Below are 12,452 nucleotides of genomic sequence, written 5' to 3' on the forward strand. Positions count from 1 at the left end.
TCCTGAGGTCACTGTAGCAACACGAAAGAACTCTGTGGACCAAAAATCAACTCGAAAAGAGAGGTTAGTCCCTGGATTTGTCTCCAGAGGAATACCACCTTACCACAAGCACCTCAAGAGGAGGCTTCTCTCAGCTCTAGGTATGTGAGAGGGACCCTGAGTTTGCGGCCTCAAGTGGAATGGACACCGCGATGCCCTGACTCGAAATAAGGCCGGATATCCCTGCAGTGACTTGAATGCAGGCTCGTCTTGCATCTCCCAGGACGAAAGGATGTCTGAATCCCCTGTGGAAAGCACAGAGAAAGACTTAGTTCCCCACCTCATCGCGACCGATAGCCTCACATCCTTTGAAAACTCCAGAGGTACGCGGAGATCAGTGCCTCCAAAGGAGACAATGCCTGACTCCTCGTGAAACTTGATAGGAATCCCAGGATTCCTGTGGCACTTGGAAAGGGACACTTGGTCTCCCGCCTCAGCTGGAGAGGCGTCCCAATTGCCCTGCAAAGCCTCGAGGAGAATCCAGAGTTGTCCCTCGCAACTAGGCAGGAGTCCTGACATCGCTGAAGAAACACGTGTGTGGAAGGGCCATCCCCATCGTAACTCGAGAATATACCCCAGGTTCCCGCCGCAACTCGAGAAAAACCATGAGACTTCCCCCTCGCCGCGAGATGAGGCCCGATTCCCCTGCACTGCGTGCAGAGCAATTCCGTGTTGCACATCACACATGAAAGGAGCCTTGATTTCCTTGATGGCACTCCAGAGAAACCCCAAGAACACTGTTTCAAGGCTAGAGGGATCCTGAGGTCACTGTAGCAACACGAAAGAGCTCCGTGGACCAAGAATCAACACGAGATGAGAGGTTAGTCCCTGGCTTCGACTCCTGAGCAATACCACCTTACCACAAGCACCTCAAGAGGAGGCTTCTCTCAGCTCTAGGTATGTGAGAGGGATCCTGAGTTTGCGGCCTCAAGTGGAATGGACACCGCGATGCCCTGACTCGAAATAAGGCCGGATATCCCTGCAGTGACTTGAATGCAGGCTCGTCTTGCATCTCCCAAGAAGAAAGGATGTCTGAATCCCCTGTGGAGACCACAAAGAAACACCTAGTTCCCCACCTCATCGCGACCGGAGGCCTCACATCCTTTGAAAACTCCAGAGGTACGCGAAGATCAGTGCCTCCAAAGGAGACGATGCCTGACTCCTCGTGAAACTTGATAGGAGTCCCAGGATTCCTTTGGCACTTGGAAAGGGACACTTGGTCTCCCGCCTCAGCTGGAGAGGCGTCCCAATTGCTCTGCCAAGCCTCGAGGAGAATCCAGAGTTGTCCCTCGCAACTAGGCAGGAGTCCTGACGTCGCTGAAGAAACACGTGGGTGGAAGGGCCATCCCCGTCGTAACTCGAGAATATACCCCAGGTTCCTGCCGCAAATCGAGAAATACCATGAGACTTCCCCCTCGATGCGAGATGAGGCCCGATTCCCCTGTACTTTGTGCAGAGCAATTCCGTCTTGCACATCACACATGAAAGGAGCCTTGATTTCCTTGATGGCACTCCAGAGAAACCCCAAGAACACTGTTTCAAGGATAGAGGGATCCTGAGGTCACTGTAGCAACATGAAAGAACTCTGTGGACCAAAAATCAACTCGAAAAGAGAGGTTAGTCCCTGGATTCGTCTCCAGAGGAATACCACCTTACCACAAGCACCTCAAGAGGAGGCTTCTCTCAGCTCTAGGTATGTGAGAGGGACCCTGAGTTTGCGGCCTCAAGTGGAATGGACACCGCGATGCCCTGACTCGAAATAAGGCCGGATATCCCTGCAGTGACTTGAATGCAGGCTCGCCTTGCATCTCCCAGGACGAAAGGATGTCTGAATCCCCTGTGGAAAGCACAGAGAAAGACTTAGTTCCCCACCTCATCGCGACCGATAGCCTCACATCCTTTGAAAACTCCAGAGGTACGCGGAGATCAGTGCCTCCAAAGGAGACGATGCCTGACTCCTCGTGAAACTTGATAGGAGTCCCAGGATTCCTGTGGCACTTGGAAAGGGACACTTGGTCTCCCGCCTCAGCTGGAGAGGCGTCCCAATTGCCCTGCCAAGCCTCGAGGAGAATCCAGAGTTGTCCCTCGCAACTAGGCAGGAGTCCTGACGTCGCTGAAGAAACACGTGGGTGGAAGGGCCATCCCCGTCGTAACTCGAGAATATACCCCAGGTTCCCGCCGCAACTCGAGAAAAACCATGAGACTTCCCCCTCGCCGCGAGATGAGGCCCGATTCCCCTGCACTGCGTGCAGAGCAATCCCGTGTTGCACATCACACATGAAAGGAGCCTTGATTTCCTTGATGGCACTCCAGAGAAACCCCAAGAACACTGTTTGAAGGTTAGAGGGTTCCTGAGGTCACTGTAGCAACACGAAAGAGCTCCGTGGACCAAAAATCAACTCGAGATGAGAGGTTAGTCCCTGGCTTCGACTCCAGAGGAATATCACCTTACCACAAGCACCTCAAGAGGAGGCTTCTCTCAGCTCTAGGTATGTGAGAGGGACCCTGAGTTTGCGGCCTCAAGTGGAATGGACACTGCGATGCCCTGACTCGAAATAAGGCCGAATATCCCTGCAGTGACTTCAATGCAGGCTCGTCTTGCATCTCCCAAGACGAAAGGGTGTCTGAATCCCCTGTGGAGACCACAGAGAAAGACCTAGTTCCCCACCTCATCGCGACAGGAGGCCTCAAATCCTTTGAAAACTCCAGAGGTATGCAGAGATCAGTGCCTCCAAAGGAGACGATGCCTGACTCCTCGTGAAACTTGATAGGAGACCCAGGATTCCTGTGGCACGTGGAAAGGGACCCTTGGTCTCCCGTCTCAGCTGGAGAGGCGTCCCAATTGCCCTGCAAAGCCTCGAGGAGAATCCCGAGTTGTCCCTCGCAACTAGGCAGGAGTCCTGACGTCGCTGAAGAAACACGTGGGAGGAAGGGCCATCCCCGTCGTAACTCGAGAATATACCCCAGGTTCCCGCCGCAACTCGAGAAAAACCATGAGACTTCCCCCTCGCCGCGAGATGAGGCCCGATTCCCCTGCACTGCGTGCAGAGCAATTCCGTGTTGCACATCACACATGAAAGGAGCCTTGATTTCCTTGATGGCACTCCAGAGAAACCCCAAGAACACTGTTTCAAGGCTAGAGGGATCCTGAGGTCACTGTAGCAACACGAAAGAGCTCCGTGGGCCAAAAATCAACTCGAGATGAGAGGTTAGTCCCTGGCTTCGACTCCAGAGGAATACCACCTTACAACAAGCACCTCAAGAGGAGGCTTCTCTCAGCTCTAGGTATGTGAGAGGAACCCTGAGTTTGCGGCCTCAAGTGGAATGGACACCGTGATGCCCTGACGCGAAATAAGCCTGGATATCCCTGCAGTGACTTGAATGCAGGCTCGTCTTGCATCTCCCAAGAAGAAAGGATGTCTGAAGCCCCTGTGGAGACCACAGAGAAACACCTAGTTCCCCACCTCATCGTGACCGGAGGCCTCACATCCTTTGAAAACTCCAGAGGTACGCGGAGATCAGTTCCTCCAAAGGAGACGATGCCTGAATCCTCGTCAAACTTGTTAGGAGTCCCATGATTCCTGTGGCACATGGAAAGGGACACTTGGTACACCGCCTCAGCTGGAGAGGCGTCTCAATTGCCCTGCCAAGCCTCGAGGAGACTCCCGAGTTGTGTCTCGCAACTAGGCAGGAGTCCTAACGTGGCTGAACAAACACTTGTGTGGAAGGGCATCCCCGTCGTAACTCGAGAATATACCCCAGGTTCCCGCCGCAACTCGAGAAAAACCATGAGACTTCCCCCTCGCCGCGAGATGAGGCCCGATTCCCCTGCACTGCGAGCAGAACAATTCCGTGTTGCACATCACACATGAAAGGAGCCTTGATTTCCTTGATGGCACTCCAGAGAAACCCCAAGAACACTGTTTCAAGGCTCGAGGGATCCTGAGGTCACAGTAGTACCACTAAAGAGCTCCGTGGACCAAAAATCAACTCGAGATGAGAGGTTAGTCCCTGGCTTCGACTCCAGAGGAATACCACCTTACCACAAGCACCTCAAGAGGAGGCTTCTCTCAGCTCTAGCTATGTGAGAGGGACCCTGAGTTTGCGGCCTCAAGTGGAATGGACACTGCGATGCCCTGACTCGAAATAAGGCCGGATATCCCTGCAGTGACTTCAATGCAGGCTCCTCTTGCATCTCCCAAGACGAAAGGATGTCTGAATACCCTGTGGAGACCACAGAGAAACACCTAGTTCCCCACCTCATCGCGACCGGAGGCCTCACAGCCTTTGAAAACTCCACAGGTACGCGGAGATCAGTGCCTCCAAAGGAGACGATGCCTGACTCCTCGTGAATCTTGATAGGAGTCCCAGGATTCTTGTGGCACGTGGAAAGGGACCCTTGGTCTCCCGCCTCATCTGGAAAGGCGTTCCATTGCCCTGCCAAGCCTCGAGGAGAATTCCGAGTTGTCCCTCGCAACTAGGCAGGAGTCCTGACGTGGCTGAACAAACACGTGGGTGGAAGGGCCATCCCCGTCGTAACTCGAGAATATACCCCAGGTTCCCGCCGCAACTCGAGAAAAACCATGAGACTTCCCCCTCGATGCGAGATGAGGCCCGATTCCCCTGTACTGCGTGCAGAGCAATTCCGTCTTGCACATCACACATGAAAGGAGCCTTGATTTCCTAGATGGCACTCCAGAGAAACCCCAAGAACACTGTTTCAAGGCTCGAGGGATCCTGAGGTCACTGTAGCAACACGAAAGAGCTCCGTGGATCAAAAATCAACTCGAGATGAGAGGTTAGTCCCTGGCTTCGACTCCAGAGGAATACCACCTTACCACAAGCACCTCAAGAGGAGGCTTCTCTCAGCTCTAGGTATGTGAGAGGGACCCTGAGTTTGCGGCCTCAAGTGGAATGGACACCGCGATGCCCTGACTGGAAACAAGGCCGGATATCCCTGCAGTGACTTGAATGCAGTCTCGTCTTGCATCTCCCAGGACGAAAGGATGTCTGAATCCCCTGTGGAAAGCACAGAGAAAGACTTAGTTCCCCACCTCATCGCGACCGATAGCCTCACATCCTTTGAAAACTCCAGAGGTACGCGGAGATCAGTGCCTCCAAAGGAGACGATGCCTGACTCCTCGTGAAACTTGATAGGAGACCCAGGATTCCTGTGGCACGTGGAAAGGGACCCTTGGTCTCCCGTCTCAGCTGGAGAGGCGTCCCAATTGCCCTGCCAAGCCTCGAGGAGAATCCCGAGTTGTCCCTCGCAACTAGGCAGGAGTCCTGACATGGCTGAACACACACATGTGTGGAAGGGCCATCCCCGTCGTAACTCGAGAATATACCCCAGGTTCCCGCCGCAACTCGAGAAAAACCATGAGACTTCCCCCTCGCCGCGAGATGAGGCCCGATTCCCCTGCACTGCGTGCAGAGCAATTCCGTGTTGCACATCACACATGAAAGGAGCCTTGATTTCCTTGATGGCACTCCAGAGAAACCCCAAGAACACTGTTTCAAGGCTAGAGGGATCCTGAGGTCACTGTAGCAACAAGAAAGAGCTCCTGGGGCCAAGATTCAACTCGAGATGAAAGGTTAGTCCCTGGCTTCGACTCCTGAGGAATACCACCTTACCACAAGCACCTCAAGAGGAGGCTTCTCTCAGCTCTAGGTATGTGAGAGGGACCCTGAATTTGCGGCCTCAAGTGGAATGGACACCAAGATGCCCTGACTCGAAATAAGGCCGGATATCCCTGCAGTGACTTCAATGCAGGCTCGTCTTGCATCTCCCAGGACGAAAGGATGTCTGAATCCCCTGTGGAGACCACAGAGAAAGACCTAGTTCCCCACCTCATCGCGACCGGAGGCCTCACATCCTTTGAAAACTCCAGAGGTACGCAGAGATCAGTGCCTCCAAAGGAGACGGTGCCTGACTCTTCGTGAAACTTAATAGGAGTCCCAGGATTCTTTTGGCACGTGGAAAGGGACACTTGGTCTCCCGCCTCAGCTGGAGAGGCGTCCCAATTGCCCTTGCAAGCCTCGAGGAGAATCCCGAGTTGTCTCTCGCAACTAGGCAGGAGTCCTGACGTGACTGAACAAACACGTGGGTGGAAGGGCCATCCCCGTCGTAACTCGAGAATATACCCCAGGTTCCCGCCACAACTCGAGAAAAACCATGAGACTTCCCCCTCGCCGCGAGATGAGGCCCAATTCCCCTGCACTGCGTGCAGAGCAATTCTGTGTTGCACATCACACATGAAAGGAGCCTTGATTTCCTTGATGGCACTCCAGAGAAACCCCAAGAACACTGTTTCAAGGCTAGAGGGATCCTGAGGTCACTGTAGCAACATGAAAGAGCTCCGTGGACCAAAAATCAACTCGAGATGAGAGGTTAGTCCCTGGCTTCGACTCCAGAGGAATACCACCTTACCACAAGCACCTCAAGAGGAGGCTTCTCTCAGCTCTAGGTATGTGAGAGGGACCCTGAGTTTGCGGCCTCAAGTGGAATGGACACCGCGATGCCCTGACTCGAAATAAGGCCGAATATCCCTGCAGTGACTGGAATGCAGGCTCGTCTTGCATCTCCCAAGACGAAAGGGTGTCTGAATCCCCTGTGGAGACCACAGAGAAAGACCTAGTTCCCCACCTCATCGCGACAGGAGGCCTCAAATCCTTTGAAAACTCCAGAGGTATGCGGAGATCAGTGCCTTCAAAGGAGACGATGCCTGACTCCTCGTGAAACTTGATAGGAGACCCAGGATTCCTGTGGCACGTGGAAAGGGACCCTTGGTCTCCCGTCTCAGCTGGAGAGGCGTCCCAATTGCCCTGCAAAGCCTCGAGGAGAATCCCGAGTTGTTCCTCACAACTAGGCAGGAGTCCTGACATGGCTGAACACACACGTGTGTGGAAGGGCCATCCCCGTCGTAACTCGAGAATATACCCCAGGTTCCCACCGCAACTGGAGAAAAACCATGAGACTTCCCCCGCGCCGCAAAATGAGGCCCGATTCCCCTGCTCTGCGTGCAGAGCAATTCCGTCTTGCACATCACACATGAAAGGAGCCTTGATTTCCTTGATGGCACTCCAGAGAAACCCCAAGAACACTGTTTCAAGGCTAGAGGGATCCTGAGGTCACTGTAGCAACACGAAAGAGCTCCGTGGACCAAGAATCAACACGAGATGAGAGGTTAGTCCCTGGCTTCGACTCCAGAGGAATACCACCTTACCACAAGCACCTCAAGAGGAGGCTTCTCTCAGCTCTAGGTATGTGAGAGGGACCCTGAGTTTGCGGCCTCAAGTGGAATGGACACCGCGATGCCCTGACTCGAAATAAGGCCGGATATCCCTGCAGTGACTGGAATGCAGGCTCGTCTTGCATCTCCCAAGAAGAAAGGGTGTCTGAATCCCCTGTGGAGACCACAGAGAAAGACCTAGTTCCCCACCTCATCGCGACCGGAGGCCTCACATCCTTTGAAAACTCCAGAGGTATGCGGAGATCAGTGCCTCCAAAGGAGACGATGCCTGACTCCTCGTGAAACTTGATAGGAGATCCAGGATTCCTGTGGCACGTGGAAAGGGACACTTGGTCTCCCGTCTCAGCTGGAGAGGCGTCCCAATTGCCGTGCAAAGCCTCTAGGAGAATCCCGAGTTGTCCCTCGCAACTAGGCAGGAGTCCTGACGTCGCTGAAGAAACACGTGGGAGGAAGGGCCATCCCTGTCGTAACTCGAGAATATACCCCAGGTTCCCGCCGCAACTCGAGAAAAACCATGAGACTTCCCCCTCGCCGCAAGATGAGGTCCGATTCCCCTGCACTATGTGCAGAGCAATTCCGTCTTGCACATCACACATGAAAGGAGCCTTGATTTCCTTGATGGCACTCCAGAGAAACCCCAAGAACACTGTTTCAAGGCTAGAGGGATTCTGAGGTCACTGTAGCAACACGAAAGAGCTCCGTGGGCCAAAAATCAACTCGAGATGAGAGGTTACTCCCTGGCTTCGACTCCAGAGGAATACCACCTTACCACAAGCACCTCAAGAGGAGGCTTCTCTCAGCTCTAGGTATGTGAGAGGGACCCTGAGTTTGCGGCCTCAAGTGGAATGGACACCGCGATGTCCTGACGCGAAATAAGGCTCGATATCCCTGCAGTGACTTGAATGCAGGCTCGTCTTGCATCTCCCAAGATGAAAGGATATCTGAATCCCCTGTGGAGACCACAGAGAAAGACCTAGTTCCCCACCTCATCGCGACCGGAGGCCTCACATCCTTTGAAAACTCCAGAGGTACGCGGAGATCAGTGCCTCCAAAGGAGACGATGCCTGACTCCTCGTGAAACTTGATAGGAGTCCCAGGATACCTGTGGCACGTGGAAAGGGACCCTTGGTCTCCCGCCTCAGCTGGAGAGGCGTCCCAATTGCCTTGCCAAGCCTCGAGGAGAATCCCGAGTTGTATCTCGCAACTAGGCAAGAGTCCTGACGTGGCTGAACAAACACGTGTGTGGAAGGGCCATCCCCGTCGTAACTCGAGAATATACCCCAGGTTCCCGCCGCAACGAGAAAAACCATGAGACTTCCCCCTCGCCGCGAGATGAGGCCCGATTCCCCTGCACTGCGTGCAGAGCAATTCTGTGTTGCACATCACACATGAAAGGAGCCTTGATTTCCTTCATGGCACTCCAGAGAAACCCCAAGAACACTGTTTCAAGGCTAGAGGGATCCTGAGGTCACTGTAGCAACACGAAAGAGCTCCGTGGACCAAAAATCAACTCGAGATGAGAGGTTAGTCCCTGGCTTCGACTCCAGAGGAATACCACCTTACCACAAGCACCTCAAGAGGAGGCTTCTCTCAGCTCTAGGTATGTGAGAGGGACCCTGAGTTTGCGGCCTCAAGTGGAATGGACACCGCGATGCCCTGACTCGAAATAAGGCCGGATATCCCTGCAGTGACTTCAATGCAGGCTCGTCTTGCATCTCCCAAGACGAAAGGGTGTCTGAATCCCCTGTGGAGACCACAGAGAAAGACCTAGTTCCCCACCTCATTGCGACAGGAGGCCTCTAATCCTTTGAAAACTCCAGAGGTATGTGGAGATCAGTGTCTCCAAAGGAGACGATGCCTGACTCCTCGTGAATTTGATAGGAGACCCAGGATTCCTGTGGCACGTGGAAAGGGACCCTTGGTCACCCGTCTCAGCTGGAGAGGCGTCCCAATTGCCCTGCAAAGCCTCGAGGAGAATCCCGAGTTGTCCCTCGCAACTAGGCAGGAGTCCTGACATGGCTGAACACACACGTTTGTGGAAGGGCCATCCCCGTCGTAACTCAAGAATATACCCCAGGTTCCCACCGCAACTCGAGAAAAACCATGAGACTTCCCCCTCGCCGCAAAATGAGGCCCGATTCCCCTGCTCTGCGTGCAGAGCAATTCCGTCTTGCACATCACACATGAAAGGAGCCTTGATTTCCTTGATGGCACTCCAGAGAAACCCCAAGAACACTGTTTCAAGGCTAGAGGGATCCTGAGGTCACTGTAGCAACACGAAAGAGCTCCGTGGACCAAGAATCAACACGAGATGAGAAGTTAGTCCCTGGCTTCGACTCCAGAGGAATACCACCTTACCACAAGCACCTCAAGAGGAGGCTTCTCTCAACTCTAGGTATGTGAGAGGGACCGTGAGTTTGCGGCCTCAAGTGGAATGGACACCGCGATGCCCTGACACGAAATAAGGCCGGATATCCCTGCAGTGACTGGAATGCAGGCTCGTCTTGCATCTCCCAAGAAGAAAGGGTGTCTGAATCCCCTGTGGAGACCACAGAGAAAGACCTAGTTCCCCACCTCATCGCGACCGGAGGCCTCACATCCTTTGAAAACTCCAGAGGTACGCGGAGATCAGTGCCTCCAAAGGAGACGATGCCTGACTCCTCGTGAAACTTGATAGGAGTTCCAGGATTCTTGTGGCACGTGGAAAGGCAACCTTGGTCTCCCGTCTCAGGTGGAGAGGCGTTCCAAATGCCCTGCCAAGCCTCGAGGAGAATCCCGAGTTGTCCCTCGCAACTAGGCAGGAGTCCTGACGTGGCTGAACAAACACGTGGGTGGAAGGGCCATCCCCGTCGTAACTCGAGAATATACCCCAGGTTCCCGCCGCAACTCGAGAAAAACCATGAGACTTCCCCCTCGCCGCGAGATGAGGCCCGATTCCCCTACACTGCGTGCAGAGCAATTCCGTGTTGCACATCACACATGAAAGGAGCCTTGATTTCCTTGATGGCACTCCAGAGAAACCCCAAGAACACTGTTTGAAGGCTAGAGGGATCCTGAGGTCACTGTAGCAACACGAAAGAGCTCCGTGGGCCAAAAATCAACTCGAGATGAGAGGTTAGTCCCTGGCTTCGACTCCAGAGGAATACCACCTTACAACAAGCACCTCAAGAGGAGGCTTCTCTCAGCTCTAGGTATGTGAGAGAAACCCTGACTTTGCGGCCTCAAGTGGAATGGACACCGTGATGCCCTGACGCGAAATAAGCCTGGATATCCCTGCAGTGACTTGAATGCAGGCTCGTCTTGCATCTCCCAAGAAGAAAGGATGTCTGAATCCCCTGTGGAGACCACAGAGAAACACCTAGTTCCCCACCTCATCGCGACCGGAGGCCTCACATCCTTTGAAAACTCCAGAGGTACGCGGAGATCAGTGCCTCCAAAGGAGACGATGCCTGACTCCTCGTGAAACTTGATATGAGTACCAGGATTCTTGTGGCACGTGGAAAGGGACGCTTGGTCTCCCGCCTCAGCTGGAGAGGCGTTCCATTGCCCTGCCAAGCCTCGAGGAGAATTCCGAGTTGTCCCTCGCAACTAGGCAGGAGTCCTGACGTGGCTGAACAAACACGTGGGTGGAAGGGCCATCCCCGTCGTAACTCGAGAATATACCCCAGGTTCCCGCCGCAACTCGAGAAAAACCATGAGACTTCCCCCTCGATGCGAGATGAGGCCCGATTCCCCTGTACGGCGTGCAGAGCAATTCCGTCTTGCACATCACACATGAAAGGAGCCTTGATTTCCTTGATGGCACTCCAGAGAAACCCTAAGAACACTGCTTCAAGGATAGAGGGATCCTGAGGTCACTGTAGCAACACGAAAGAACTCTGTGGACCAAAAATCAACTCGAAAAGAGAGGTTAGTTCCTGGATTCGTCTCCAGAGGAATACCACCTTACCACAAGCACCTCAAGAGGAGGCTTCTCTCAGCTCTAGGTATGTGAGAGGGACCCTGAGTTTGCGGCCTCAAGTGGAATGGACACTGCGATGCCCTGACTCGAAATAAGGCCGGATATCCCTGCAGTGACTTCAATGCAGGCTCGTCTTGTATCTCCCAAGACGAAAGGATGTCTGAATCCCCTGTGGAGACCACAGAGAAACACCTAGTTCCCCACCTCATCGCGACCGGAGGCCTCACATCCTTTGAAAACTCCAGAGGTACGCGGAGATCAGTGCCTCCAAAGGAGACCATGCCTGACTCCTCGTAAAACTGGATAGGAGTCCCAGGATTCTTGTGGCACGTGGAAAGGGACCCTTGGTCTCCCGCCTCAGCTGGAGAGGCGTTCCATTGCCCTGCCAAGCCTCGAGGAGAATCCCGAGTTGTCCCTCGCAACTAGGCAGGAGTCCTGACGTGGCTGAACAAACACGTGGGTGGAAAGGCCATCCCCGTCGTAACTCGAGAATATACCCCAGGTTCCCGCCGCAACTCGAGAAAAACCATGAGACTTCCCCCTCGATGCGAGATGAGGCCCGATTCCCCGGTACTGCGTGCAGAGCAATTCCGTCTTGCACATCACACATGAAAGGAGCCTTGATTTCCTTGATGGCACTCCAGAGAAACCCCAAGAACACTGTTTCAAGGCTAGAGGGATCCTGAGGTCACTGTAGCAACACGAAAGAACTCTGTGGACCAAAAATCAACTTGAAAAGAGAGGTTAGTCCCTGGATTCGTCTCCAGAGGAATACCACCTTACCACAAGCACCTAAAGAGGAGGCTTCTCTCAGCTCTAGGTATGTGAGAGGGATCCTGAGTTTGCGGCCTCAAGTGGAATGGACACCGCGATGCCCTGACTCGAAATAAGGCCGGATATCCCTGCAGTGACTTCAATGCAGGCTCGTCTTGCATCTCCCAGGACGAAAGGATGTCTGAATCCCCTGTGGAAAGCACAGAGAAATACTTAGTTCCCCACCTCATCGCGACCGATAGCCTCACATCCTTTGAAAACTCCAGAGGTACGCGGAGACCAGTGCCTCTAAAGGAGACGATGCCTGACTCCTCGTGAAACTTGATAGGAGTCCCAGGATTCCTGTGGCACTTGGAAAGGGACACTTGGTCTCCCGCCTCAGCTGGAGAGGCGTCCCAATTGCCCTGCCAAGCCTCGAGGAGAAT

This window comes from Cervus elaphus, chromosome 19 (assembly GCF_910594005.1).
Source record: "Cervus elaphus chromosome 19, mCerEla1.1, whole genome shotgun sequence".
Taxonomy (NCBI): domain Eukaryota; kingdom Metazoa; phylum Chordata; class Mammalia; order Artiodactyla; family Cervidae; genus Cervus; species Cervus elaphus.